Genomic DNA, 11,426 nt, shown 5'->3' with positions numbered 1-11,426 from the left:
ACTAGGTGATGAGGGTAGAGGTGGGGGTCTTTGGGAGGTGATCAGGTCATGAGGGCAGAGCCTCCATGATGTAATCAGTGTCCTTATAAAGGAGACCCAAGGAGGCCCCTGGCCCCTTCCACCGTGCAAGGACTCAGCCAGAAGAACACCATCTACAAATCCAATCTGCCAGCACCTTAATCGTGGACATCCAGCCACCACAATGGTGGGAAGTAAGTATCTGCTGGTGAAGACCCCAGTCCATGGTGTTTTTGCTATGGCGCCCCAAATGGGCTAAGACAGATCCCTTGGCTAATGCTCAGGACACACTGAGAAACAGATGTATGGGAGGAACGGGCATGATGACAGAGCACCATCTACACCCCCTGCCCCAAGAACGGGGTTGGGGGGACCAAGAAACTGCAGTGACCCCTGGACCCGGGCCAACCCCTTAGCTTATAAGTGAGAAATGGGCACAGGAACCCTGAAGTAGCTCCAGTGCTAAGAGCAGCAGGTGATCTTCCAGAATGCTCTCTGGAGGACAGCATTGTCTTCTTCACAAAGAATGCTCCTTGGCCTTAGGTACTAAGTATGAAAGGTACTCGCACGGATCAGAGACAGGAGGTGCAGAACGGAGACCCTACTCCAGTCCAGCACCACGTTTCTGGGTTGACAGAACGAGTCCAACGAAATGTCTTTCAAGGCCCGTGGTTGCTTGCTCCATACCCCGAAGGTGGTTTCCTACCCAACGTGTCTGTGTCCAGTGTCACCAGAACCTTCCATTCACCCAGATCGAGGATGGCACAGATCCTCAGATTGTTTTCTCCCAATGCCATGATGCATCAAGCAAGTCTGATCGGCTTCCCGCCAAGCGCGGTTCAGCCAACTCAGGGGTCCCTGAAGTTATCTCCCAGCTGATACCGTAATTCTGAGTCCCAAGTGCCATAAGTGAGTTGACCCTGGAAATCTAAAAAGATTTTATCTCTACGTAGCTCATCATGTGTGTTTCAGGACGTTGAGTGGAAGAGCCCACAGAGCACTTGGACCACAGGTGAGAAGCAGGAGCTCCAGGTCATAATCGAGGGTATGGATTTCTAATAGGATTACAACGCCTCTCCAAGGGGGCATCTGTAGGCCATGGCGGGAAGGAGCACAAGGCTGAGCTAGCCAGGACTCCAACCACCTGCTCAGCCTGCCAATCAGTCCTATCATCTACGATACAATCATCCCAAACACAGTCAACTGTCCAATAACGGGCACATGGAACGAGTCTGTCCCCTCTCCCCAACCTGGCTGGATATCCATTGAGAACCAGCGCCACCCAAACACAAACGTATTATCCTACAGTTCTGGAGGTCACAAATCCCCATCTCAAGGTCATCTGATTGGCAATCTTAATTTCCGTCTTTAATTGTTATTCCCTTTTAGCCTCGTGAGGATATGACATAGAGTTTCCAGGGCTTAGGACACCAACATCTTTGGGGAACATGATTCCATCCACCAAAACTGGAAACCAAAATGACTGTGCACATGACTCAGATGAAGAAGCCTAACCTTGCGTCAGCTCATTCTATTAAATGGCCCCAAAGTAACAACAGGAAGACGTGGGATTGGAACCAGAACACCCCCTATCAGGACTCGGCATGCAGGAGATGGTTCTCAAAATGGAAAAATGCGCCCTGTGGAACCAACTCACACCAAAGACAGGCAGTGGCAAGAACGGGGTGCTCCAAAGCCAGTAATAATTGGCCGTACCCTGGAAATATATGTCCTGGTTGGTAAAGACAGGAGGGGACTGGTTTACAGGGAAAACCTGCACAGCTGTTTCCATGCTGATCCATAAATACACGGATGAATCTACACTTCACAAACAATTGTGATTTACGAGACACAGAAATCACCAAAAGTGTGATAAATGGCACCGACTGCTCGAGGTCATGAGTGTTGTTTCTGGACATAAAAACTTAACAACGGAAAACTTAATTTTGCAAGACATTACTAAGCCTTCTCCTACTGCATATCACTTGTCCTTTAGAAAAAGAACACTTGTATTTTCCCAACTTAAAACTTTAAACATACACATTCCCTGGCCGTTAAGCTTTCCAGGATTAACCCAAATAGAAATGATTTAAAAGTAAAAAAATTTTCAGGTTAAATGTTGAACACACCAAAGTACAATGTATAAAAGTTGGTTATACAGTGCACATGAATAAGGGGTGGGGGCAATCAAAGAAATCCTACAACTCAGTCCCTGAGTTAGATTTGAACCAGCCGGGAAGATTAAAAATCGTCTGCAGCTCTGCTAATCATAAGACCCCTCCCATGGAGCTCCGAGCGCAAATTCAGCTCTGAGCTTCCTAGCAGCCAAAGAGAAAAGGGAAACAATATCAGAGATGGTTCTGAGCAGCTAACCCAGTGCCTTCCCCCCCAACACTGGCCTCATATTGGCCTAAAACCCACGCTGTTTTATATCACAGGGCTCCAACACGGGCATCCCGTCCAATGGAAATGCTCACCTATGATGGGAACCCTCCATGCTGGACCCTCACCTGCGAGAGTGGGAACATGGCAGCTATCTGATTCTGGATGAAACAGCTCTCACCCGTACAAGCTCTGGGCTCGGTGCACACATGGCTGCCAAGCCATCCAAGCTGGACTCGGACGCTGGCCTCCCCAGATGGCACCACTGACCCTGAGGGCCCATGCAGCACGCCCACGCTGGGTCCCACCCCGTGTCCCCTCCATGGAGCTCAGCGCAGGGCTTGCAAAACCCCAGGTCAGGAGCAGAATGCAGAATGGGAGCTCCTGTTGGAGACGCACCGCCAACGCTTCCCGGCGCTTTCCGAGTCCTGAAAACGAGCACGCTTTCTTCTTTCTTTTCTCCTGAAACGTCCTGCGTGCGCCTGTCGGGTTTTCTTACAAAGGAAGAGAAGTGTGTCTGCCATTGTTTTGTGAAGGCATGAAGGTTATTCATTGTCAATTTAAGATACGGCATTGGAGGGCATTCTTGAACTACGATGTGCACTCATGTGCACGGAGGATTACCGAGAACACAAAGGCATGGGGCAGGTCAGAGACGGGTCCGCCCCTTGTGGACGGACAGAGGGCATAAGCCCCTCCCAAATGCAGGGACTGCCCCAAAACGAGGAGGGTGGTGGGGAGGGCACTGAGAACATCTCCGCAGGGACTTTAAAATTCCTCCTCCCAGAGAGGAGGCAGGAGGTGAGGATGGTCTGCATGCAGGCACACAGGGGTCCTGGGGAGACTCAGCTTGCTTCCAGAGGAGGGGGGTGGGGATGTGAGCTGTGTGAGGTGGGGAAGGACCTGCAAGCATCATGCAAAGGGGAGGGGAGGACACAAGGCGGGTGCAGGAGGAGGGAATACTGAGGAAGCGTTTGGAAACAAGACTGAGGGCCGCTTGGCCCGATGGGCAGGAGAGATGGAGGCAGACAGGTGGTGGGCGGGGCCAGAGCTACCTGCTGTGGGCCCTCCCAAGGTGTCGGGGCTCATCCCTGCATGCCAGGGAGACCCCATCCCTGCTGACCTGCTATGTCCACCTCCTGTAAGCCCAAATGTGTCCACCATCACCGTGCACACCATGCTTTCCCAATAAATGCAGTGAACTTCTTGTTCTGCAATGTGCATCCCAATTCCTCCAGGACCAGCTCAAGAAGAATCCCCACCAGTCCCCACGTAGGATTTTTTTCTTATACAAGCCCAAAGCCCTGCAGAGCCCCACGGACACCCAGTAACACCACTGGCCACACCATTAGGAAACTGGTGGACGCAGACATGAAACCAAACTGCCCTCAGAAGACTGGTCTTGATCGCTCACCCTGCACATAGCTGCTGAGGTTTAGAGATGCTGAATCCTATACGTTTATACACACGTGCACTGAAATGCACACATTACATGCGTCTCAGATGCGGGCTCCCAGTCTGCATCAGGCAAGGGCATCACAGGGAGGAAGAGAGGCTGCTCCATCCTGGATCCCGCATGAACACTGGGGTCTACACCTGCTCCATCGGCATCCTGGAGTTTCCCAAGCACACAGAAGGTTGAACAAGCCATGGCGGCCAAAACCCAAGGAGGAAAGGAGAAGGTACAGCCGGTGCAAAGTGGGTAGAGAGACTGCCCAGAGAAAGGCACTGGAGTCGAGGTCAAGGGACTCAATTCTCTGGAATCCACCCATGCCAAGGGTGAGCCTACACGTCCTGATGTCTGGTGCGGACACTGGCTGAGGGCCAATCCCAGTCTCTCCCAGAGAGCTGACTTCCAAAGCAAGATGCCGACACCACCACCCCGCCCCCCACCACCTGCCCAAGAGGGTCCAGGCGTCACACTGTCAAGTCCCCAGTCCCCCACCTTGCAGCTGCCTTTCCCTCCCACCGAGCCCAGAACAACCATATCACAGGTGTTAATGTCACATCTTCCGGAATAGTTGATTTTATGTGTCTAATTAGCTGGGCCACGGTGCCCAGAAACGCACTCGAACATCATTCTGGGTGTTTCTGTGAAGCTGGATCTTGTTATTTATTTATTTATTTATTTATTTATTTATTTATTTATTTATTTATTTGGATGTGATTAACACTGAAATCGGCAGTCTGTGAGTAAAGCAGATTTTCCTCCCTGGTGTGGGTGGGCCTCGTCTAATCAGTTGATGGCGTTCATAGCGCAAAGACTGATACCCCCTGAGCAAGAGTCCATTCCCCAGCAGATACCCTTCAGACTCAAACTGTAAATCTGCCCTGGGTTTCCAGCATGCTGGTCCACCCTGCAGATTGTGGGTTTAACAAGTCTCCATAGTTGTATGAGCCAATTCCTTAAAATGATTAAAATTAAAAAAATATACATATGTGGGGGGGATGTATATATACCTATATATAGAGGTGATAGATATGTCATATATATATGTTTATATATATATATATAAAGAGAGATGATCAATAAGATGGGTGGATGATGGACTGATGGATGATGGATAGAAGGATGGATAGATGGGTATATGGATGGATAGATGGATGGCTGGATGATGGATGGATGGGTGGATGAATGGATAGGTAGGTAGATGGATGGATGGATGGATAGATAGATAGGCCAGTGCTGGTTCCCCCCTGAGGACTCTCTCCTTGGTGTGTAGACCCTGTGTTCTCCCTGTCTCCTTACATGGTTGTCCTTCTGTGCATGTCTGTGTCCTCATCCCCTCTTCTTCTAAGGACCCCAGTCCTATGGGATCAAGGCCCACCCTACTGACCTCATCTTAACTTGACCATCTGCAGAGACCCTATTTCCAAATAAGATCCCCTTCACTGGTACCAGGGGCTAAGACTTCAACATATCTTTTTTTTGCGGGGGGGCACAATCCAAACACTAGAAATTGGTGCACATTCATGCTCACAGCCATGCAAGGACACCCCAGCCTGGCTAGCGGGGCTCCCTAGGAGCACAGGTGAGCTGGCCACTCTCCCCACTCCTTTATCTCCCAGATGCTAGTCAGTTCCAGCCCAGATGCCTTCTACGCTTCTCCCCAAAACCCGGTTGCAAACAGATGCATGGGATCGCTGTCCATCACCTTGCATGCCACCATCTGTCCTGCAGAGCAGCGTCCACCCCTGGCAGGTCCCACAGGCCAGCTCACCTCTGACGGGGACCAGAGGGAGCTGTGGGGAGGTGCAGCTGTAACCCGATCTGCACCACACCAGCCTGTACCGGGACAGCAGCTGCCCCGAACGCACGGTGAGGCCGCCCGGGGACAACGCTCAATGCCTGTTGCTTTCGTCCCCAAACCACCCAGCTTGGCAGCCTCACGGTCCAACGGTGCACCTCCGACGTGTTTGGGGGGCAAGCCCACAACTCAAATAGCAAGAAAGGCAACAAGCACCTCCCAAGACTGCTTAGCAAAGGCAAGATGTTTGCAGGCTGTCCTGAGAAGGAGCTCCCATCCTGAGCCCGGACTATGTTTAGAGCCCTCGTGGGTCATTTTTCTTTTTTAAGAACTCAGATGTGGAGGGTTGACCTCATGCCTTGGCGAGGGCCAACATGTAGGGAAGCAGTAACATGACAGCTCCCTGCATCCTCAGCTCACTGACCACAGCACAGGAAACAAGACACAGCCCCAATAAAGATTTGAAATATTTAAAAACATTATTTAAATAATTTACATATTCAAACACTCGGAATATTTAAATATTGTTTAAATCATTTACAGATTCAAATATTCAGATAATTTAAATATCCAAACATTTGAAAGATTTAAAATTATTTAAATATTTGAATTATTTTTATTCCATTACTTACGTATTTATTTACTTAAATAATTCTATTTGAATAATTTAAATTTTCAAATATTTGAGAGATTTTAAAATATTGTTTAAGTAATTTACAGATTCAAATCCTTGAAATATTAAAATACTGTTTAAATCATTTACAGATTCAAATATTCAAATAATTAAATATTCAAATTTTTGAAAGACTTAAATTATTTGAATTATTTTTATTTATTATTATGTATTATTACATTTTGAATATTTGAATTATTTTTATTTATTATGTATTTATTACTTATTTAAATAATTTTATTTAAATAATTTAAGTTCTCAAATATTTGAAAGATTTAAAATATTGTTTAAATAATTTACAGATTCAAATACTTGAACTACTTAATATATTTTTTAAATAATTTACCTATTTTGATACTTGAAAGATTTATAATATTGTTTAAATAATTTAAATACTCAGACACTTGAACTGTTTAAAATATTGTGTAAATGATTTAAATATTTAAATGTCTCAAATATTTAAAAATCCGATCATCAACACAGAAGGGAACACGCTGGTGGCTGGTTTTCAGCGGATGATCTCTCCACGACCATGTCTTTTCTAAGGACCATGCAGAATTCGTGCAGGGAGACGTCGGATAATGCGGAGCACATAAAGAAAAGGTCTCGTTCTAAAGAGCCGAACGTGCGTCAGGTAATATCAAAAGGCAAATGATAGAGTGTGGGGCGTAGAAGAAAGGGTGCATTCTTCTCCCATAAAGGGGTCTTGTGAAAGAATATGACCATCTACTCTCCTCCTCCCCCCAGAAGAGACAAAGAAAATGAACACGGGACTCCTGGACAGTGAATTAAAACATTCACGTGTAGGGGCGCCTGGGTGGCTCAGTTGGTTAAGCGACTGCCTTCGGCTCAGGACATGATCCTGGAGTCCCAGGATCGAGTCCCGCATCGGGCTCCCTGCTCAGCGGGGGGTCTGCTTCTCCCTCTGACCCTCTTCCCTCTTGTGCTCTCTCATTCTCTCTCTCTAATAAATAAATAAAATCTTTAAAAAAAAAAAAAACATTCACGTGTAAAACACTCTGCTGAAACACAGCCCTTTAACGAAACATGATGGAAGTAAGGCAGGCGACTCATGCTCAACCATCACAACAGCTGGGTCCGCCCCTACCCCCCCAGGATTGCTTGGCCCCTGGGAAAAAAAAAGTGCATGCTTGCACCAAAACGATTCGTTTGGCCCCAAGACTGTGTCTTTTCAGCAGACGGGCTGCCAAGGGCCGTGTAAAGTGGGCATGCGTGCGTATTCTCTTTGACCCGGCACCTCCGGTGCTGAGAATGGATGCCACGGACACACTCCCACAGGTATGCAAAGATGCTCGAACACAAAAGATGCAATGCCCGCCTTGTTGACAAGACAAAGATCTAAAAAAATAAAAATTTTAAAAAAATTTTTAAAAAAATTTTTAAAAAGACAAAGATTTTCCGTGTGAATGCCGTTTTATGCAACAGTCTTCACAGGTGTTCTTGCAAAAGAAAGCCTTATTGTTCTAGCAACAACTGGGAGGACCCTCCAGGGAATTATGCTGAGTTTGGGGGGCGGGGAAGCAATTTTAAAAGGGTTGCATTGTGTGTGACTCTGTTTATGTGACATTCTTGAAATGATCACATTGTGCAAATGCAGAATGGATGAGTGGTTGGCCGTGGGTGAAGGACGGATGGAGGTAGGAAGAAGGTAGCGAAGCTATAGGAAGGGAGCATTTGGGAATCCAGTGGCGGCAAACACACCCTGTGTTTTGACCATGATGGGGGATTCACTACCCTCCACGTGCAAAGAGATTCCAGACTGCCAACCCCACCAACACACAGGTGGCTCCCCATGAAAACGAGAAATGTGGATAAAAGAGCAATGCATTGCCTCCCTGCTGACACGTGCGTTGGGATCACATACTATATAGATTTGCAAGACGTTATCCCTGCGGGAAAATCAGGGAAAGGGTACACGAGATTTCTCCACATTCTTTCTCGCAACTGCACGGGAATTACAGCGATCTGCAAAAAGTCTAATGAGTTCATGCCATAGGATACAGTCTGCTTTTCAAAACACAGATTTAAAAACAAAGAAGTCTTTGCCATCTTGGCTCCTGTCCCGTTGTGTTGGAAATGCCCGTGTGTTTTAGGGCTCCCATTGGAGCTGCTGTTAATTGCACGCCCTGGTCCTTTTCTCAAATGCTGAGGTCTGCACACACCTGCTTCCGTCCGCCGTCAAGACACAAGGTGGACGCCAGGGGCAGGTGTGGTGCGAACCCAGAGCATGGGCACCAACACGAACTCTGTTCGGATGCTGATGGATGCTCTATGTTTCCTGCCCTAGGCAGACCTGTGTGAACCGCCTTAAATTCCTCATGGACGCAGGAGGGTCTCATGTGCCTTCCATCCCCTGCCATTAAATAATATGTTCGCATTCCCCACTGGGAAATGAGAATGGCACTCTGTAAAGCAAGCACCCAAAATGATGCTCAGCATCGTCCTCAAAAGGGAAACGCAAACCAAAGCCACAGGCAGACACTGCTTCAGGTCCGCTAGCATGGGTCTTATTTCGGGGGGAATAAGAACATCACCGAGCAAAGGTTGACGAGCAGGGAGGGAAATTGGGACCATTCTGGGTGACTGGTGGGCACGGAAAATGCTGCGGGCACTTTCAAAAAGCAGCGGAGAAAGCACATGGCCTGGCGATCCCACTCCTCGGTGTCCTTCCATCCAAGAGACACGGAAGCAGGTGTCCACACACATACACGTGCGGGGAGGCTCAGAGCGCCGTCATTCACGGTAGCCAGGGAGGTGTGAACAGCCCACGTGCCCACCAGTGGATGAATGGATACACAACCCGGGGTCCATCCGTGGATGGAATAGGACTCAGCCGTGAAAAGGAACAGAGCTCTGATACCTGCTGCCTCATGGATGGACCGTGAGGACACGATGCTCAGGGACAGAAGCCACACTCCCAAGCGCACATAGGACATGGATTCCGTTTCTATGAAATACTCAGTACAGGAAAACAAAACAACCACCGTGTTGAGAACATGCCCATGAGCTTTCTGAAATTTTGTGCAAGCACCTCTGCCATTAGACGTGCACAATGTCTTGCCAACTAATCTCCATAAAAGTGGGGGAGAAAATCCGATAATAGGTTCATGTGCGCTACGAGAAAGGGAATGACCTGGGGGCCAGGTCAGTCAAGCTTATATTAGAAACAGTGTTTAGGGCCACCTGCATGGTGCAGTCGGTTAAGCGGCCGAGTCTAGATTTCAGCTCAGGTCGTGATCTCAGGCTCCGGGCTCAGCAGGAAATCTGCTTGAGATCCTCTCTCTCTGTCTGCCCCTCCCCCCAGCTCTTTCTCCCTCAAATAAATAAATAAATCTTAAAAAAAAAAAAGAAAAGAAAAGAAACAGTGTTTATAACGTGACGGTCAAGAAAGGGACCATCCAAACAAAGCCACGTATTTTCTATGCACATATCCTTGGATTCCAATAAACCGTGAAGAAAGAATCCAACGGAGAAAGATAAGATACAAACTAGTACGTAATATAGGATTATGTTTGAAAGGTATTCATGTTATAGGGCGATAAATCAAAGCGTCACAGCAATTTAAAAAAAAAAAATCACATCCACCAGCAAAGGGGAGGTCAGACTGTTTTCTCACAAAGCCTTCAACTGATCGGACAAGGCCCACCTGCACTGCAGAGACTCATCTGCAGAATTCAAAGTGAAGGCATTGACAGTGGGCATGGTGACCAAAGGTGATGCGTGTTTTGCACGAGGTGGAGATGCTTGGCACTGGGGCCCTACCACACAATGCAATAAAAGATTTGTAGATATGTGCTCTCCAGCTTAGAAGGGGTCCAGCCCTGTGTCCCTTACACATAAAGGATGTATTACTCAAGGTTCTCCCAAGAAACACATCAAAAGACTATGTGGAGAGAGAGACATAGATTTAATTTAAGAAATTAGTTCATGTAACTGTATATATTTTAGTCTCTATTCTGCAGGGTCAACCAGCAGGCTGAGACCCAGGGGTGAGCTAATGTTGCAGCAAGAGTCCAAAAGCTGCCTGGAGACAGAATTTCCTCTTCATCCGGAGAGGTCAGTCTGTTTTCTCACAAGCCTTCAAGTGATCAGACAAGGCCCACCGATCCAAGGGAAAAAGATAAGATACAAACTAGTACGTAATGTAGGATTATGTTTGAAAGGCATTCATCTTGTAAAGCAATAAATCAAAGCATCATAACAAGGTCAACAAAAAAATCACATCCACCAGCAAAGGGGAGGTCAATCTGTTTCTCACAAAGCTTTCAACTGATCGGACAAGGCCCACCGACCCTAGAGAGAGTCACCTGCTTTACTCAAAGACTACTGATTGCAGTGTTAACCTCATCTAAACATACTTTCTGAGCAACATCTAAACTAGTGTTTGACCACATGTGTACACACATGGTCCAGCCAAGATGACATAAAATTAACCATCACAACATACACATCGTTCCATGCAACAAAGGTGTAGACCAACAGCTATCACACAGAAGCTTGGAGCCCCCTACGTGAGTGAGCTCCTTCGTGAGCGAAGCCACTGCCTTGAGCAAGGACAACGGGGGGACCAGAACGGTAATCCCCAAAAGAGCACTGGGCGGAAGCCAAGACCCAGACGCCCTGTGCACGGCAGGCTCCCTGGAAAGGGAGGACCTCCTTGTTGAACGTGCTGGTGGAGCGAAGCCTGAGGTCAGCAACAGAAATGGCAGGGACCCAGGTGGGGGACAGCCAGCTGAGCCAGAGGAGTGTGGATGATGCACCAACATGGTGCCATGGTCATGAGTGTAGGACCGGGTGTCCAGCGCATACCAGCGCATCTCAACACCATGATACACCAGCGCAGATGTCAGGCAGATAAGTCCTTGTGCCTTCAATGGTGGTAGAAGAGGGAGAACTGGAGCCGGACGCTGGGCTGTCTTCCGCCCAACAAGCTTGCCTTGCGTGGTCATAAGCCTTCCATCCCAGAGCCGCCTGCCTCAAACAGCAGGAAGACAATACTGTCGGAAAACTGTTTTTCACACATTCTGATCCCAAACGGACCAGGGCATAATGTGCTCTCTTCGGAAAGACGATGCAGGTGACCT

Source organism: Neomonachus schauinslandi, chromosome X (assembly GCF_002201575.2).
Source record: "Neomonachus schauinslandi chromosome X, ASM220157v2, whole genome shotgun sequence".
Taxonomy (NCBI): Eukaryota; Metazoa; Chordata; class Mammalia; order Carnivora; family Phocidae; genus Neomonachus; species Neomonachus schauinslandi.
Note: the sequence above shows the minus strand (reverse complement) of the source record.